At 42.9% G+C, this 19,510-nt stretch overlaps 1 protein-coding gene across 1 annotated transcript in view; it reads left to right on the top strand.

Moving 5' to 3' along the window:
- The first annotated feature begins 3 nt into the window (after positions 1-3).
- TBP (TATA-box binding protein) overlaps positions 4-19,510 on the top strand; it is a 99,370-nt gene continuing 79,863 nt past the window's right edge. Inside the window, exon 1 of the mRNA XM_075862589.1 lies at positions 4-103. The gene's annotated coding sequence lies outside the window, so the exon portion shown is untranslated. The remainder of the gene's footprint in view (positions 104-19,510) is intronic.

The raw sequence follows: 19,510 nt of genomic DNA, 5'->3' as shown, positions 1-19,510 counted from the left end.
TGTAGCCGTCACATTGCAGCCGTCACATTGCTGCCTATAGCTGGTGCTCTCCTGCAGTGAAGCCTGAGGGTGGCATCTTTTTAGAATTATCTCAGCCGTTACGGTATCATGATTCCTGCACACCACTGAACTGTCTCTGATCTTAATATTTTCAGATTGGAAATATATAATTATGTCTTGTTCTGGCGCAATTTATAGTAAATGCGGCGAGCGGTGGGTGGCCACGCCCCTTTCGCTAAACTTTCCCACCATGACTCTTTTATTGATGATAGGTCAACACCAGATCGGTATGGTTCGAACCCGCCAATACCGGTCCGTCTACACAGCCTTTTCCCAGTTTAGAGTACGTTCACACGCTAAACAAATAACGGCTGTAAAATACGGAGCTGTTTTCAAGGGGAAACAGCCTCTGATTTTCAGCCATTTTTTATACATCAGGCGTTTTTTGTTGCGTTCTAGGGTTTATTCAGACGAACGTGATATACGTCGCACGGACCTATATTAGTCTATGGGGCCGTGCAGACATGTGCGTGATTTTTTACGCAGCGTTAGTCCGCTGCGTAAAAGTCACGACATGTCCGTTCTTTGGGTGTTTTTCGCCCATCACGCACGTATTGAAGTCAATGGGTGCGTGAAAACCACGCATGCCACATGGAAGCCCTTCCGTGCGAACTGCGTTATTCGTGCAACAGCAGTGAAAAGGAGGAATGAAAACAGAAAAGCACCACGTGCTTTTCTGTATAGAAACATCCAAACGGAGTGTCATAATGATGGCGGCTGCGTGAAAATCACGCATCCGCGCATCATATGATGCTGCCACACGGAGCTGTCAAGTGCCTTTTGCGCAGGCAAAACGCAGCGTTTTTTGCATGCGCAAAAGGCACACGCTTGTGTGAATCCAGCCTTACGGTTGTTTTTGGAGCTGTTTTTCTATTAACCCAATGAAAAACGGCTCAAGAAGTGACATGCACTTCTTAACGCCCGTTGGAACAAACCGCCGGATTTCCCATTGTATTCAATGGACAGATGTTTGGAGGCGTTTAGCCTCTGTATTTTTAGCCGTTTTTCGTGGCGTTTACGGCCCTGAAAATAGGCCATGTGAACATACCCTTACAGGTATAGCGCCGTACAATACCAAATTGCAGCAATACAAAATTCATGGTTCTCTTATATTTTACACAAGAAAAAGACTGTTAAAAAAATGCTTTTTGTCGACCTTCTGAGAGCCACGACTTTTTTTATTTTTCCGCTGATGGACCTGTGTGAGGGCTGGTTTTCTGTGGGCTGAGCTGTAGTTGTCATTCGTGTAATTTTTGGGTACATACAACTTTTTTATCACTCAATAACATTTTTGGGGAGGCAAGGTGACCAACGAACTGCAATTCTGGCATATTTTCTTTTTTTTGGCGTTCGCTGTTTGGGATAAAGAATGTTCGATTTTTAAAGGGGTTTTCCCATGAGAGACATTTATGACATATCTACAGGACATGTCATAAATATCTGATATATGCAGGTCCCACATATGGGAGCTGCACCGATTTCTAGAACGGGGCACCCTAAACCCCGTTCTGCCGCTCTGTGTTGCAGCAGAAGCAGGTGAATTCCGGTGACTAAATGAATGGAGAGAAGAGCATGAGGCTGATTGGTCAGCGTCATACACTCCTCTGTACAACGCCCACTTGGTCTAAAGTAAAAACACACCCAGTTGGGCATTAAGAAACTCATTAGCATAAAGCTAAAATCGCTAATAAAGTGGTAAAAAGAGATCGTTTTTTTTTAAAATAAAAAGCATTACTGTCACCTACATTATAGCACCGATCTCCTTATGTAGGAGATAGGCCACTTATAATGTGGTGACAGAGTCTCTTTTAACCCCTTCCCTCTTTGGCCACTTTTGACCTTCCTGGCAGAGCCTCATTTTTCAAATCTGACATGTTTCACTTTATGTGGTAATAACTCCGGAATGCTTTTACCTATCCAAGCGATTCTGAGATTGTTTTCTCGTGACTCATTGGACTTTATGTTACTGGCAAAATTTGCCCGATACATTCAGTATTTAATTGTGAAAAACACCAAAATGTAGCAAAATTTTTTAAAAATTAGCATTTTTCTCAATTTAAATGTATCTGCTTGTAAGACAGGCAGTTATACCACACAAAAATGTTGCTAACTAACATCCCCCATATGTCTACTTTAGATTGGCATCGTTTTTTTAACATCCTTTTATTTTTCTAGGACGTTACGAGGCTTAGAACTTTAGCAGCAATTTCTCACATTTTCAAGAAAATGTCAAAATGCTATTTTTACAGGGGCCAGTTCAGTTGTCAAGTGGCTTTGAGGTCCTTAGATATTAGAAACCCCCAATAAGTCACCCCATTTTAAAAACTGCACCCCTCAAAGTATTCAAAACAGCATTTAGAAAGTTTATTAACCCTTTAGACATTGCGCAGGAATTAAGGCAAAGTAGAGGTGAAATTTACAAAGTTCATTATTTTTTCCCAGAAATTCATTTTGAATCCATTTTTTTTGTACCACAGAAGGTTTTACCCAAGAAATGCTACTCGATATTTATTGCCCATGTTCTGCAGTTTTAGGAAATATCCCACATGTGGCTCTAGTGTGCTACTGGACTGAAGCATCGGCCTCAGAAGCAAAGGAGCATCTAGTAGATTTTGGGCCTCCTTTTTATTAGAATATATTTTAGGCACCATGTCAGCTTTGAACAGGTCTTATGGAAACCCCCCAAAAGTGACCCCATTTGGGAAACTACACCCCTCAAGGAATTTATTTAGGGGTGTAGCAAGCATTTTGACCTGCCAGTTTTTTTTGCAAAAATTTTTGGACCTAGGCCATGAAAATGAAAATCTAAATTTTTTCAAATAAAATGTAGGTTTAGCTAATTTTTTTTAATTTCCAAAAAAACTAAAGTAGAAAAAGCACCACAACATTTGTAGAGCAATTTCTCCCGAGTAAAACAATACCCCACATGTGGTAATAAACGGTTGTTTGGACACACGGTAGGGCTCAGAATGGAACTAGCACCATTTGGCTCTTGGAGCTCAAATTTAGCAGGAATGGTTTGCGGAGGCCATGTCACATTTGCAAAGCCCCTGAGGTGACAAAGCAGTGGAAACCCCCCAAAAGTGACCCCATTTGGGAAACTACACCCCTCGAGGAATTTATTTAGGGGTGTAGCAAGCATTTTGACCCGCCAGTTTGTTTGCAAAAATTTTTGGAACTAGGCCATGAAAATGAAAATCTACATTTTTTCAAATAATATGTAGGTTTAGCTAATTTTTTTTCATTTCCACAAGGACTAAAGGAAAAAAAGCACCATAAAATTTGTAAAGAAATTTCTCCCGAGTAAAACAGTGCCCCACATGTGGTAATAAACGGTTGTTTGGACACACGGCGAGGCTGAGAAGGGAAAGAGCGCCATTTGGCTTTTGGAACTCAAATTCAGCAAAGCCCCTGAGGGGACAAAACAGTGGAAACCCCCAACAAGTGACCCCATTTTGGAAACTACACCCCATGAGGAAATTATCTAGGGGTACAGTGAGCAGTTTGACTCCACAGGTGTTTTACAGAACTTATTGGAAGTAGGCCGTAAAAATGAAAATCTACATTTTTTCAAAGAAAATGTAGGTTTAGGTATTTTTTTTTCATTTCCGCAAGGACTGAAGGAGAAAAAGCACCGCAACATTTGTAAAGCAACTTCTCCCGAGTAAAACAATACCCCACATGTGGTCACAAACATCTGTTTGGACACACGGTAGGGCTCAGAATGGAACTAGCACCATTTGGATTTTGGAATGGTTTCTGGGCGCCATGTCACATTTGCTGAGCCCCTGTAGTACTAGTACAGTGGAAACACCCCAAAAGTGACTCTATTTGGGGAACTGCACCCCCTGAGGAATCATCTAGGGGTATAGTGAAAATTTTGATCCCAAAGGTTTTTTGCTGAATTAATTAGAATTAAGCCATGAAAATGAAAACTAATTTTTTTTTTCCAACAAGATGTAGTTTTAGATCAACATTTTTCATTTTTACAAGGAATAGAGAAGAAAAAGCACCCCAACATTTGTAAAGAAAATTCTCCAGAGTACGGTAACACCCCATATGTGGTTATAATAGGCTGTTTACATATATGGGAGCATTCAGAAGAAAAGGAGCGGTATTTATCTTTTGGAGCGTAGATTTTGCTGGAATGGTTTGCGGACGCCATGTTGCATTTGCAAAACTACTGATGTACCAAACAAAAGTGACCCCGTTTTAGAAACTACACCCCTAAAGGCATTTATCAAGAGGTGTAGTGAGAATTTAGACTCCACAGGTGTTTTTCAGAAATGAATACGCAGTGGATTGTGCAAAGTGAAAATTGCAATTTCTCCACTGATCTGCCCATTCACCACACAATATGTTGTGACCCTAGAGAATCTTACCCCATAAATTGTTAAGCGGGTTCTCCCGGGTATGGTAATGCCTTACTTGTGTCCATAAATTGCTGTTTGGGCACACTGTAGGGCTAAGAAGGGAAAGTTCTGTTTGGGGTTTTGCTGGTATTTCAGTTTATAATGTGGTGGCATATGTAAGCTGGGTGGAGTACATCAGGGTATATGTAATATGTGAGGAGTACATCAGGGTATATGTAATCTGTGCGGAGTACATCAGGGTATATGTAATCTGTGCGGAGTACATCAGGGTATATATAATCTGTGCGGAGTACATCAGGGTATATGTAATCTGTGCGGAGTACATCAGGGTATATGTAATCTGTGCGGAGTACATCAGGGCATAATAAGAGGGTATAATAATGGGGTAAATAATACAATTATCCATAGATGTGTGTTATGCTGTGAAGCAATCCGTTATGCGCAGGCCGGTGTCACACTGATAAACGGTTTTCTTTCTTATCCTCCTTCTGTAACGCTCTGCACCTTTTGGGGACTTTTTCTCCTTCGTAGTTTGGGAAATATTGCTGGGAAAGTTTTGCGCTGGTATAATACGGGCGCCCTCGCTTCCAGCGGATGTGCTATGTCCCTTCCCTTTCCTAGTTCCTAAATACTAGGGCCCTGAAACTGAAGGAATGTTCCCCTCCGGCCTGCGCATTGAGATGTTTTTTCATCACCGCATTACTAGTGCCGTAACTTTTTTGTTTTTCAGTTGATTGAGTGGTGTGCGGGCTTGTTTTTTGCGAGACGGGCTGTAGATTTTATTGGTATCATTTTAGAACACATACGACTTTTTGATCACTTTTTATTTCATTTTTTGGTAAAGGAAATTACCAAAAACAAGCAATTCTGGAATAGTTTTTTATTGGGTTTTTTATCGGCATCCACAGTGCGCCCTAAATTACATGTTAGCTTTATTCTGCGGGTCGATACGATTACGGCGATACCAAATTTATATAGTTTTTTTTATGTATTGCAGCTTTTGCACAATAAAATCACTTTTTTTATAAAATCATTTGTTTTCTGTGTCGCCATATTCTAAGACCCATAACTTTTTTATTTTTGCGTGCACAAAGCGGTGTCAGGGATTATTTTTTGCGGGACGGATTGTCGTTTTTATTAGTACTATTTTGGAGTAAATGTGACTTTTTGATCACTTTTTATAGCATTTTTTGGAAGGAGATGTGACCTAAAAACAAAGATTCTGCCGTTGTTTTTCATGTTTTTTTTTACGGCGTTCACCGTGCGGGATAAATTACATAATAGTTTTGTAGTTTGGGTCGTTATGTACGCGGCTATACCAATTATGTATAGTTTGTTGAATTTTTACGGTTTTTCCCATAATAAAAGACTTACTATGCGAAAAAAGTCAGTTTAGCTTTATTTTTATTTGAAATGTGTGTGTTTTTATTGTTTTACCAAATTTTTATTAACTTTTTTTAACTTTTTTTACTTGTCCCACTAGGGGACATGAGGGCCTGATGTCCCGATCGCTACTCTAATACACTGCACTACATACTTAGTGCAGTGTATTAGCGCTGTCAGTTATTCACTGACAGCAAGCCTATGAGGAAGCGCCGCAGGCGGGTCCTCATCGGCTCCCGTACAAGGCAGACTCGGACGCCATTTTCTGGCGTCCGATTGCCACAGCAACCCAGCGATTGCGTCTATTGAGGGCAGCATCTGAGGGGTTAATCTGCCGGATCGGAGAATAGCTCCCGTTCTGGCAGTTACAGGAGGGTGCCAGCTGTATAATACAGCTGTCACCCCGTGGTGATGGTGCCGGCTCTGCTCCTGAGCCCGCACCATCACTGCGCCGTATCTATACGGCGCTTTGCGGGAACACCTTCCCGGCAGCGCCGTATATATATGGCGGATGTCGGGAAGGGGTTAATTCCTGATGTTTTGGATCCCTACCTGGAGATAGATAAGTTGCACAGGGCGCTAACCATCTTACGCAATGACGGACTGCCAAGAAATATATCACACTTTTATTAAGTCAAGGTAAAGACAATGGATATGGCCAGAAAACTCCCTAAAATAACTTGGAGTCTGAGATTTAATAACTTGGAGTCTGAAAAAGACTTGGAGTCTGAGACTTCAATTTCCGCTGACAATGCCATCTACCATCCAGAAACACAGATCACTGAGCCCTTTACTTCAAATATTACGCAACCATGCGGTTATCTATAGATGGGCATTCCCCTTTCGCCTAATGTTTCTTTATAAAAATATGGGGTTTTTCTTCAATCCCTAAAGGCAAAGAAGTGCTGATGAAACAAAAGATACTCCCTATTTCAGGGGTTTCCTCCCCACCACGAGTCTCCAGCACCTACTTCTCCACTCTGGTAACACCAGGAAAGACTTTGCAAATTGCTGATTGATACTGAGGGGTATCCGCCCCTTCCACCATGAGAATGCCTAGTAGTACCGTGTAGTACTCTGGCCTACCACTGATCTGATGGTAGGATAAGCGGTAAATAATTCTCGTATGACCCGCTGATTTTTCTTTTTTTTTTCTTTTTACACGTCGGTATCTACCATGGTACCGAGGGATATTCATTTTTCCGTTATCCCTGTTAGTTATGAGGGTCTCCAAGAGGGTGTGTTTTATGCAACTGTTATATTTGATTTTTGTAACAATTATGCTATTTTCCGTTGACTTTAGGATTGGCAGTTTTCAATTCTTATAGGGAGGTTTTATATGTAACATTGTGTGACTCTATCTCCTTTACAGGATCTTACTGGGCTGGAGTTAGGAGTAAGGGTAATATTGTCCTAACCCCTTTGGCTGCGGAGGGGTTGGTCTGTGACTGACAGATTTGCTCGCTTGCACCTTACATGCACTCGCTTACAAGGCAAACATTATCTACCCACTTTAGTGGTGGAATAGCCTTCATATTGGGGCTACTGTGTCATCATCCTGGGGAAGTCTTGTTATATTGTATTTTTATAGATCCCTAGGGGTCTCAAGTTACAGCATAAACCTATTGTTACTATTTGTCCCTAGTTATGTAAGGTTAAAGGGTTTATCCGGGCACGAAAATAATCATTGCCTTACCTATACACTTGTGTAGTCAGTCTAGCTCAGTTTCACAAATTTTCATAAGCTACCACTGATGCCGGAAGTTCTGTAGTTCGTATCATAATGATGACGCACCGACATATGCCCACATGACTGATAGCGTTCTTCCCCTTCAGTGGAGTTGGCGTGTCATGGTATCATATGACTGTTAGCTCTAGTGGGACATGGTGTCATCTTGGCATGTGACCACTAGGGGGCTGGCACTGTGATGTTCCGTCACTAGTAAGCCAGTCCTGTTCAACAGCATCTAATCTTACTTGAGATTCTGTGGCATCGCTATAACTATATTTGGTGTACAAGGGCTGAAGGGGAAAGCACAGGGATTACACTATGTAATCAGTGAGGGGTACTTGGGTAGGAAGGGGCAGGGTCACACGGCAGGAGGAGGAAAGCAGTGCATGATGGGCGTTACAACGGGGATCAGTAAGTAACGCAGAAATATTTATTTTTAATGGAAAGTAGTTGAATAAAGATATAGATGTGAGTGAGAAGTTAGTGATTTTTTTGTTTAGTTTTTTACTCCACGGATAACCCCTTTAAGCTGCTATTCTGCTCTTACAGATAATGCTCCCTGAGCCCCATATGGCTTTCATGGGCCCACTTGATGGCTATCCTTTTGTGGCAACCATAGTACCACAAATTTTGCTGACAGGTATGGTGCTTATAGTATGAGAATAGATTTTTATAGAAACACTAGAACAGGTGGTATTCCTGCACTTCCTTTATGGGAAGTCACTTACTAGAGTCACGGTTTTATAACTCTGGCCACAACTCCTATTGCTAACCAAGTTAACATAGCTAATACTGTATGATTTTTGGGGTGATTTTTGAGCTGCTTTAGCTTTTCGGCCTTCGCCATGTCCTAGCGATCTGCGTCGCCATTGCCAGTCCTACTAGACTAGCTGGTCTGTTTACCATTATCTCTGTATGGATTATTGCTTTGCATGTCCTCAATGCCTTTTCTACCCCTCTTCCTCTTTTAGAGTCTTTTTGCTGTTAACTATACAACATTCTAAATGATGGTTACCTCCAACCGACCTAATTCTTATTCTATAGTTATACATAATGTACAGGGCTTTAATTCACTAGTGAAACGCCAGCAAGCTTTCTTCTAATTTAAATCCATTCATGCTGTTAAGGATCTGCCAGGCACAGCTTCTGTATCCACGCCCATAGGTAATCAGTCTGCACCTGCTTCTATGTCTCTGAGACTGTGAAACAAACTGTTTGCGAAGACCGAAAAATGTGTGTTTGGGGTGCAGGAGATACCATTTTTGGGTCAAATCCTCACTCCTCATGAATTCCGCATGGACCCCGCCAAGGTCCAGGCTGCGGCGGAATGGGTCCAACTTGCCTCCCTGAAGGCGTTACAGTGCTTCTTGGGGTTCGCTAATTATTACAGGAGATTTATTGCTAACTTCTCGGTCATCGCTAAGCCTCTTACGGACCTCACTAGCAAGGGTGCTGATCTCCTCCACTGGCCTCCTGAAGCTGTCCAGGCTTTTGAGGCCCTTAAGAAGTGCTTTATCTCGGCCCCGGTGTTGGTTCAGCCCAACCAAATGGAGCCAATTATCGTGGAGGTTGACGCGTCCGAGGTGGGAGTGGAGGCTGTCTTGTCCCAGGGTACCAGGTCCCTCACCCATCTCCGTCCCTGTGCCTACTTCTCCAGGAAGTTTTCGCCCACTGAGAGTATCTATGATATTGGCAACCGCGAACTCTTAGCCATTAAATGGGCATTTGAAGAGTGGCGCCACTTCCTGGAGGGGGCTAGGCACCAGGTAACGGTCCTTACCAACCACAAGAATCTGGTTTTCCTAGAATCGGCCCGGAGGCTAAACCCGAGACAAGCTCGATGGGCGTTATTTTTTACCAGATTCAATTTTTTGGTTACCTATAGGGCTGGGTCTAAAAATATTAAGGCTGATGCACTGTCGCGTAGCTTCATTGCCAGCCCTCCTTCGGAGGAAGATCCTGCTTGTATTTTGCCTCCAGGTATAATCATTTCCTCTATTGAGTCTGATTTAGTCTCTGAAATTGCTGCTGATCAATGTTCAGCTCCCGGGAACATTCCTGAGAACAAGCTGTTTGTTCCCCTGCAATTCCGGCTAAGGGTACTCAGGGAAAATCATGACTCCGCACTATCTGGTCATCCAGGCATCCTGGGTACCAAGCACCTCATTGCCAGAAACTATTGGTGGCCTGGGTTGCCTAAAGACGTTAAGGCCTACGTCGCCGCTTGTGAGGTTTGTGCTAGGCCCAAGACTCCCAGATCCCGACCAGCGGGCTTACTACGTTCTTTGCCCATTCCCCAGAGACCTTGGACCCATATCTCCATGGATTTTATCACCGATTTGCCTCCATCTCAAGGCAAGTCGGTGGTGTGGGTTGTAGTAGACCGCTTCAGTAAGTTGTGCCACTTTGTGCCCCTCAAAAAACTACCCAATGCCAAGACGTTAGCTACCTTGTTTGTCAAACACATCCTGCGTCTCCATGGGGTCCCTGTCAATATTGTTTCTGACAGAGGGGTACAATTTGTTTCTTTGTTTTGGAGAGCCTTCTGTAAAAAGTTGGAGATTGATCTGTCCTTCTCCTCTGCCTTCCATCCTGAAACTAATGGCCAAACCGAGAGCACTAATCAGTCTCTAGAACAATATTTAAGGTGTTTTATCTCTGACTGTCAATATGATTGGGTCTCATTCATTCCCCTCGCCGAATTTTCCCTTAATAACCGGGTCAGTAACTCGTCAGGGGTCTCCCCCTTTTTCTGTAATTTTGGGTTTAATCCACGGTTCTCCTCCGTTTCACCTGGTAGTTCCAACAATCCCGAGGTAGAGGTCATTCATCAGGAACTGTGCACAGTCTGGGCCCAGGTTCAGAAGAACCTAGAGGCGTCCCAGAGCATACAAAAGACTCCCCATGCTAACCCCTTGTTTATGGTCGGGGATCTGGTGTGGCTATCGTCAAAGAACTTGCGCCTTAAAGTCCCGTCCAAGAAGTTTGCTCCCCGGTTTATAGGGCCGTACAAGGTCATTGAAGTCCTCTATCCTGTCTCCTTCCGACTGGAGTTGCCCCCATCTTTTTGCGTACACAACGTGTTTCATGCCTCCCTGCTTAAACGCTGCTCCCCGTCCTTGGCTCCCTCGAGGAAACCTCCTGTCCCCGTTCTCACCCCTGAGGGGGTAGAATTCGAGGTGGCCAAGATTGTGGACAGCAAGATGGTCCAAGGCTCCCTCCAGTACCTGGTTTCAACTGTGTTTTTATTGAAAATTTTCAATATATACATATGGCTTAGAGATGCATGGAAGGCCATGCAGTTCACATGACAAAACAGTAAATTTCAATAGACAAACAAGACATCAGGGAAAAGACACGGGATAAAGGGGGGGAGGGATAGTCGGAGCTCAACCAACAACCTAATCTTGGGATACCCGTAGCCAGTACTTGTCCCACGGGTCCCACACCACTTTGAACCTGTCCAGTTCATTGTCAATAGAAGCCGTCATATATTCCATTGTACGTATTTCCCTGATTCTAGTTACTAAGTCGATGTGAGAGGGAGGGGTTGTCTGTCTCCATTTCCAGGCTATCAACGTCTTAGCTGCAGTGAGAAAGTGTCGAAAGAGTCGGGCTGATGATTTCCCCAAAGACCTAGGGGGGACGTTCAGGAGGTAATGAAGAGGATCTAGAGGAATATTCCCTCCAGTACCTGGTCCATTGGAGAGGATACGGGCCTGAGGAGAGGACTTGGGTACCCGCCCGGGATGTTCACGCTGGGGTATTGGTCAGGAGGTTCCACCTTCGTTTCCCCAATAAACCAGGTCCATCTAGAAAGGGTCCGGTGGCCCCTCATAAAAGGGGGGGTACTGTTAAGGATCTGCCAGGCACAGCTTCTGTATCCATGCCCATAGGTAATCAGTCTGCACCTGCTTCTATGTCTGTGAGACTGACTCCATCTTCCACCACTCAGGATGGCAGGCTTAGGAGTGGGAGAGCCTATCACAGCCTGGCCAGACGGAGCTAGCTCCCGCCCTCTGTCTATTTATACCTGCCTTTCCTGTTCTTCCTTGCTTGTGATTCTTCTCTGTTGGTTTCCTGGCCCTGCTGCAGCTTCTTGAACTACTTGTCCCTGCTTCGTATTGACCCTGGCTTACTGACTACTCTTCTGCTCTGCGTTTGGTACCTCGTACACTCCTGGTTTGACTCGTCTTGTTCACTACTCTCCTGCTCTGCGTTTGGCACCTCGTACTCTCCTGGTTTGACTCGGCTCGCTCACGGTGTTGCCGTGGGCAACTGCCCCGTTTCCCTTTGTTCTGTGTTTCCTTGTCCTGTTGTCTGTCGTGCACTTACTGAGTGTAGGGACCGTCGCCCAGTTTTACCCCGTCGCTTAGGGCGGGTCGTTGCAAGTAGGCAGGGACTGAGTGGCGGGTAGATTAGGGCTCACTTATCTGTTTCCCTATCCCTGTCATTACACTCTTTATTACGCCTCTATCACATAAATCAATTTTTGTGCACCGAATTCCCATCAGGTGACATTTTTTAGACATATGTGGCGCCAGTTGCACCCATTGGTAGAGGATACAATAATTATAAGAGGGGATTCTAATATTGCTTTGGATATGTGATTGGATAAATCAGGACCCTTTCCACTCGAGACTAGTTTCAACGACTAAGGTTAGCCTTTCAATGGCGTGCTTTTTGCATTCTATCAATGTCCTCCCACTTGCTTCTAGGTGTACAAGACACCTGCATTTTGTTGACCCCTTGGTCGTATCATGATCCAGTTCAGGTGCCACTCTGGCTGTGTGCGAATAAACCAGCTTCTTAGATGCTTAATTAATCATAGATGTCCTATCAAGAAGTCCTTATGGAATTAGTTAGAGGCGTACTTTATGATAAATGAACCACAGGGTACCTCACCCAAAATTAATTCGGAAGCTCATAAGGCGACCATTCGAGAGAAAACAATACAATTATCAACGCGCCTTAAGAATCGAAGTAAGGAATCGATCACACAAAAGGATAGATTTTTTCAGGAACTGTCCCTACAACGCAAGAACACCCCGTCCGATAACGTCAGGTAAATTTGACACAGCTAGAGCAAATCTTAATTTGTCTGACTAGCTGGGTGGAAAAGAGTTTACAGTGGTCTTATCATTGCTTCTGTACTCAGGGTGATAAAGCTGGCACACTACTTGCCAGACGCTTGTGGCCTAGACTGTCGATGATGATGCCACCAGAACTGCAGAAGTTTATCCCAAAGCCCAAAGATAATTCTTCTGGAATTCCATTAGTTTTATTCTACCTCATATGCTCAACCCTCTACATTTAGATTCCCAGGCAGTTTATTCTATCTTACCGCAGGCTCTAGGTAGTTTGGATTCAGAATTTACTAAAGAGTAGGTCCTAGCTGCTATTAACCCCTTTTGGACGGAGCCTGTTTTGGCCTTGTGGCACAGCTGATTTTTTTTCAAATCTGACATGTGTCACTTTATGTGGTAATAACTCCGGAATGGTTTTTCCTATCCAAGCGATTCTGATATTATTTTCTTGTGAAATATTGTACTTTATGATAGTGGAAAAATTTGGTCGATAAATTCAATATTTATTCGTGAAAAACATCAAAATTTAGAGAAAATTTGCCAAAATGTGCATTTTTCTAAATTTAAATGTATCTGCTTGTAAAACAGATAGTAATACCACACAAAATAGTCACTAGTTACCATTTCCCATATTTCTACTTTATATTTGCATCGTTTTTTGAACATCTTTTTATTTTTCTAGGACGTTACAAGGCTTAGAACTTTAGCAGCAATTTCTCACGTTTTCAAGAACATTTCAAAAGGCTATTTTTACAGGGGCCAGTTCAGATCTGAAGTGTTTTTGAGGGCCTTATATATTATAATCCCCCAATAAATCACCCCATTTTAAAAACTGCACCCCTCAAAGTGCTCAAAACAGCATTCAGAAAGTATTTTTAACCCTTTAGGCGTTTCACAGGAAATAAAGCAAAGTAGAGGGGACATTTACAAATTTCTCTTTTTTTTGCCGAAATTCATTCGTAATAAAAAAAATTGTGAAACACAGAAGGTTTTACCAGAGAAATACAACTCAATATTTATTGCCCAGGTCCTGCAGTTTTTAGGAATATCCCACATGTGGCCCTAGTGCCCTAATGGACCGAAACACCGGCCTCAGAAGCAAAGGAGCACCTAGTGGATTTTGCTGCCTGCTTATTTTTAGATTATATTTTAGGCACCATGTCGAGTTTGAAGAGGTCTTGTGGTGCCAAAACAGTGGAAACTCCCTAAAAGTGACCCCATTTTGGAAACTAGACCCCTCAAGGAATTTAACTAGGGGTATAGTTATTTGCTATATTTACTGGAGTTAGTCTGTCAAAATGAAAATCTACTTTTTTTCTGAAATAACATGGACATTTTTAATATTTACAAGGAATAAAGAAGAAAATGCACCCCAACATTTGTAAAGCATCTTCTCCCGATTACGGAAATACCCCATATGTGGTAATATACTTCTGTTTGGACCCACGGCAGCGCTCAAAAGGGAAAGAGCGCCATTGGTTTTTGATGCGCAGATTTTGCTGGATTGGCTTTTAGTGCCATGTAGGGATTGCAACACCCTGGAGGGAACAAAATAGTGGAAACACCCCAAAAGTGACCCCATTTGGGAAACTACACCCCTCAAGGAATTTTTCTAGATGTATAGTAAGCATTTATATCACACAGGTTTTTGCAGAATTTAGTAGAATTGGGCCGTGAAAATAAATGTAAACATTTTTGTCCACTAAAATGTTGCATTTTTTCATTTTCACAAGGGATAAAGGAGAAAAAGTCGCCCTAAATTTGTAACGGAATCTCTTCCGAGTATGACAATACCCCACATGTGGTAATAATTAATTTTTTTAATAGAAATTAATTAACCTTTGCAGGACTGATCCTTTTTTGCTTTTCCATTTTAGTTTTTCACTCCCCACCTTCCAAACGCCATAACTTTTTTATTTTTCCATGAATTGAGCAGTGCGAGGGCTTATTTTTGGCAGGACGAGCTGTAGTTTTTATTGGTACCATTTTTTGGTACATGCAAATTTTTGATTAATTTTTATTACATTTTATTTAGAGCTTTGGTTGCCAAAAACAGTGATTTTGGCGTTTTAAATTCTTTATTTCTTACGGCGTTCATAATGCGCTATAAATGACAATTGTACTTTATTCTGCGGGTCGGTACGATTACGGCGATACCATATGTATATCGTTTTTTTATGTTTTGCAGCGTTTGCACAATAAAATCACTTCTTTATAAAATAATTTATTTTCTGTGTCACGAGATTCTGAGAGCCGTAACTTTTTTATTTTTCAGTCAAAAAAGCGGTGTAAGGGCTTGTTTTTTGCGGGCTGGTCCTCATAGGCTTCCATGCATGGCAGACCCAAAGGCCGTTGCCTGGTCCCCGGGTGCCATCACAAGCATCAGCAGCCCCCACAATTGCATTTATCAAGGGATATGGTGAACATTTTGACCCCACTGACTTTTTGCTAAATTTAGTGGAATTATGCTTTGAAATGAAAAATTAAATTTTTTTTGACAAAACGTGGAAATTTTCCATTTTTACAAGGAATAAATTAGAAAAAGCACCCAATCATTTGAAATGCAATTTCTCCCAATTACGGAAATACCCCACATGGGGTCATAAACTGCTGTTTGGACACATGGTAGGGCACAGAAAGACAGAAGCGCTATTTCGCATACATATTTTGCAAGCATGGTTTTTGGGTGCCATGTTGCATTTGCAAAACCCTGAGGTACCAGAGTACAGTGGAAGCCCTCAAGAAGTGACCCCATTTTAGAAACTACACCCTTCAAGGCATTTATCATTTGCCTGGACATATGACAGGACCCAGAAGTGAACAGCAACATGTGCATGTTACATAGTTACATAGTTAGTACGGCTGAAAAAAGACACATGTCCATCAAGTTCAACCAAGGGATGGGAAAAGGGAAGGAAAAAATTTCTACACATAGGAGCGAATACTTTTTTGTTCTAGGAAATGATCTAACCCTTTTTTAAAGCCATTTACTGTCCCTGCTGTGACCAGCTCCTGCGGTAGGCTATTCCATAGATTCACAGTTCTCACAGTAAAGAAGGCTTGTCGCCTCTGCAGGTTGAACCTTTTTTTCTGCAGACGGAGGGAGTGCCCCCTTGTTTTTTGAGGGGGTTTTACATGGAACAGGATTTCACCATATTTTTTGTATGTGCCATTAATATATTTATATCAATTAATCATGTCCCCCCTTAGTCGTCTTTTTTCAAGGCTAAATAGGTTTAATTCTTTTAGTCTTTCCTCATAACTTAGATTCTCCATGCCCCTTATTAGCTTCGTTGCTCTTCTTTGTATTTTTTCCAACTCCAGGGCATCCTTTCTATGAACTGGAGCCCAGAACTGAACTGCATATTCTAGATGAGGCCTCACTAATGCTTTGTAAAGTGGCAATATTACATCCCTGTCCCGCGAGCCCATGCCTCTTTTAATACACGAAAATATCCTGCTGGCCTTTGAAGCTGCTGATTGACATTGCATGCTGTTATTTAGTTTATGATCTACAAGTACACCCAGATCCTTCTCAACAAGTTAATACGCCAGTGTAGCTCCCCCTAGGACATATGATGCATGCAGGTTGTTGGTACCCAGATGCATAACTGGTGATTTTCACAGCATTGGCCCACAATTGCAGGGCTCTGAGGTCAAATAGTAAAATAAACCCCCAAGTAGTGACCCCTGTTTTGGAAATTACACCCTTTAAGGCATTTTAAGGGGAGTAGTGAGCATTTTGACCCCACAGGTGTTTTTTCATTAGAAATTAATGCGCAGCGGATGGTGCAAAGTGAAAATTGCAATTTTCCACTGATATGCCATTTTAGTGCAAATATGTTGTGCCCAGTTTGTGCCACTGAAGACAAATAACTCATAAAATGTTAAGCTGTTTCTCTCGGGTATGGCGATGCCATATATGTGGACGTAAACTGCTGTTTGGTCACGCTGTAGGGAGAAGGGAGGGAGCAGTATTTGGCATTTGGAGCGCAGATTTAGTTTGGTAGTAGTTCTGTTCAGGGTTTTACTGGTATTTCAGTTTATAATGTGGGGGCATATGTAATCTGTGCGGAGTACATCAGGGCATAATAAGAGGGTATAATAATGGGGTAATTAAATAATAATTCATAGATATGTGGCCGGTGTCGCACTGATAAATGGTGCACGATCTTATCCGCTTTTGGACATTTTGTGTTGTCATATTCTGAGAGCCAGAACTTTTTTATTTTCTTCTCCACCGGAGCGGTGTGAGGGCTTATTTGTTGCGGGACAATATCTAGTTTTCATTGGTACCATTTTGGGGTACACGTAATTATTTTATCACTTTTCATTCAATTTTTTGGCAAGCAAGATGACATAAACCAGCAATTCTGACAATGTTTTTTATTACAGCGTTCACTGTGGAATATGAATGACAATTTTACTTTATACTGCTGGATTACGGCGATACCATATGTATATATTTTTTTAAAGTTTTGCAGCATTTGCACAATAAAATCACTTTTTTTTATTATTTCTTTTTTGTCATCATATTCTGAGAGCCATAACTTTTTTATTTTTCAGTCAAAAAAGCTGGTTAAGGGCTTGCCTTTTGTGGGACCGGTTGTAGTGTTTATTGGTACTATTTTGGGGTATATGCGACTTTTTGATCACTTTTTATTTCATGTTTTGGGAGGGGTGTTTTCATGTTTTTTATTTTTAAAAAAATAGCAATACTGGCATTGGTTTTTTTTTGTTGCGGTGTTCACCGTGCAAGAAAACTAACATTATAGTTTTATAGTTTGGGTCGTTACGGACGCGGCAATACCAAATATGTGTACTTTTTTAACGTTTTTGTTTTTTTTCCTAGAGTAAAAGGCTTCTTATAGGAAAAAAGACAGTGTTTGTTTTTATTAACTTGAAACTTTTTTCAACTTTTTTTTATTGGTCCCACTAGGGGAGTTGAGGACCTGCACCTCTGATCTTTACTCTAATGCATTGCACTAACCACGTGGTGCAATGCATTAGAGCTGTCAGTCATTCACTGACAGCAAGCCTATTAGGTCCCGTCTCTGGATGGGGCCTAATAGGCTATCGTATGTGGCAGACCAGGAGGCCATTGTTAGGCCTCTGGTTGCGATAGTAACGATCGGCATCCTCACAATCACATTGTGTCGATGCCGATCGCTGCAAACCAATAAGATGGCAAAATCGCTTTTGATCGCGGGATCTAAGGGGTAAATGGCAGGGATCGGAGCTTGCTCTGTTCCCTGCCGTTACAGCACGGTGTCAGCATACAGCATACAACTCATGTCGCAGGCTCACCTCCTGAGCCTGCGCCATCTTTCTTTTGCTTCCGGAAGCCTTTTAGGCCTTGCGTCCAGGCGGGACCTAGCAGGCTTCCGTACTTGGCAGACAGAAGGCCATTGTTAGGCCTCTGGTCTGCCAGAGCAGTCATCGGAACACCGCGATTGCATTGTGGGGTTCCGATCTGCTAGGAAACATCATCGATGCAGCTCTCGCTTTTGAACGCTGCATCTGAGGGGTTAATCGTCCGGATCGGAGACTAGGTCGACACCCGCTGGTGCGGGCTCAGCTTCTAAACCTGTATCAGCAACACAACGTACCAGCACGTTGTGTTGCGTTAAATCCTTAACGACAACACCGTAGTAGTTAACGTTGGATGGCGTTAAGGGGTTGAACAAAACAAATTTGTTTTTGCATCACCGCATTCCAAGAGTCATAACTTTTGTATTTCTCCATCAATGTAACAATTATGGGATACATGGAACGTAGGCCCCATGCACACGACTGTGCCCATAATCACGCATTTATAAACTTTGGTAGCACGGTCCGTAAAATAAAAAAAACATATAAATATACGGGAAGGTGTCCGTCGGCCATAGAAATGAATGGGTCTGTAATTACGGACCAAACCTACGGTCATGTGCATGGGGCCTTATTGAATAACTTTTATTATTTTTAGCGGGGTGGAATGGAGAAAAATAAACTTTGGTTTGTTGATCAAAATGTTATATATATATATTTCCAGTACATCCCTCATGACAGCACTACAGGAGGTTGCCCTATTGACCTCTGTAGGGACAGGGAGACAGAGAGGTTAAAAGGCCCCTCCCACCACCCACTTGCCAGTGTTCTTCCTGTCCCCACAAGGGTCAGGAGCAGAGAGCGTCGCTCCTGTATTAGTGCAGGAAAGAAACTCGGGCAGTGGGCAAGATCGGGGGGTCCGTGCACTCCCCCTTCTCTTCCCCCTAAAGCCCAGGCTAACACCCCTCGAACGAGGGGTCCCTTAGCTCCCACCCTGAGACACCTACCGGAGGAATCCTAGGCAGGGTTCGGGTAGTGTGTGGGGGCTGGGGTTTCCCAAGCAGGCTTCGGCCTGGCCACGGACCAGGCGGGGACCGGCAGCTCCATAAACGTGGACGCACCGGCAGGGATCCTCGCTGCACCGCATAGCAAGCCTCAGTCGCCTGCTATGGCGGCTGCACTCCAAAGGAAAACATGCTGGAGACGAATAGCCGACCGGAAATGACGTCGGGCTACTTCCGGTCCGCGGCCATCTTGGAAGGCGGGAAATTCAAAACGCCCGAATTTAAAGGGACACGCACAGGTATGTAGTTAGAGCTGATAACTCTAACTTGGATTATTTTTGTGGATTACATATTGCATTGCCTGTTACCGATCGCGGTATGGAACTTCCTCGTCCTGATGGAACTCCAGATATGTCCCAGGGTCACGTGAGTCTCACCCTTGGGGAAGGGTTATGACCCCTTATGTATGTACACCATACTTTACCTACCTTCTGTTTTCTCTAGGAAAAAGATTCCTCTCAGAGACAAACTGATAAAAAGAAGGTTAAAAAATGTGCGACT

Source organism: Rhinoderma darwinii, chromosome 4 (assembly GCF_050947455.1).
Source record: "Rhinoderma darwinii isolate aRhiDar2 chromosome 4, aRhiDar2.hap1, whole genome shotgun sequence".
NCBI lineage: Eukaryota > Metazoa > Chordata > Amphibia > Anura > Rhinodermatidae > Rhinoderma > Rhinoderma darwinii.
This window is presented reverse-complemented; position numbering and strand designations above follow the sequence as displayed.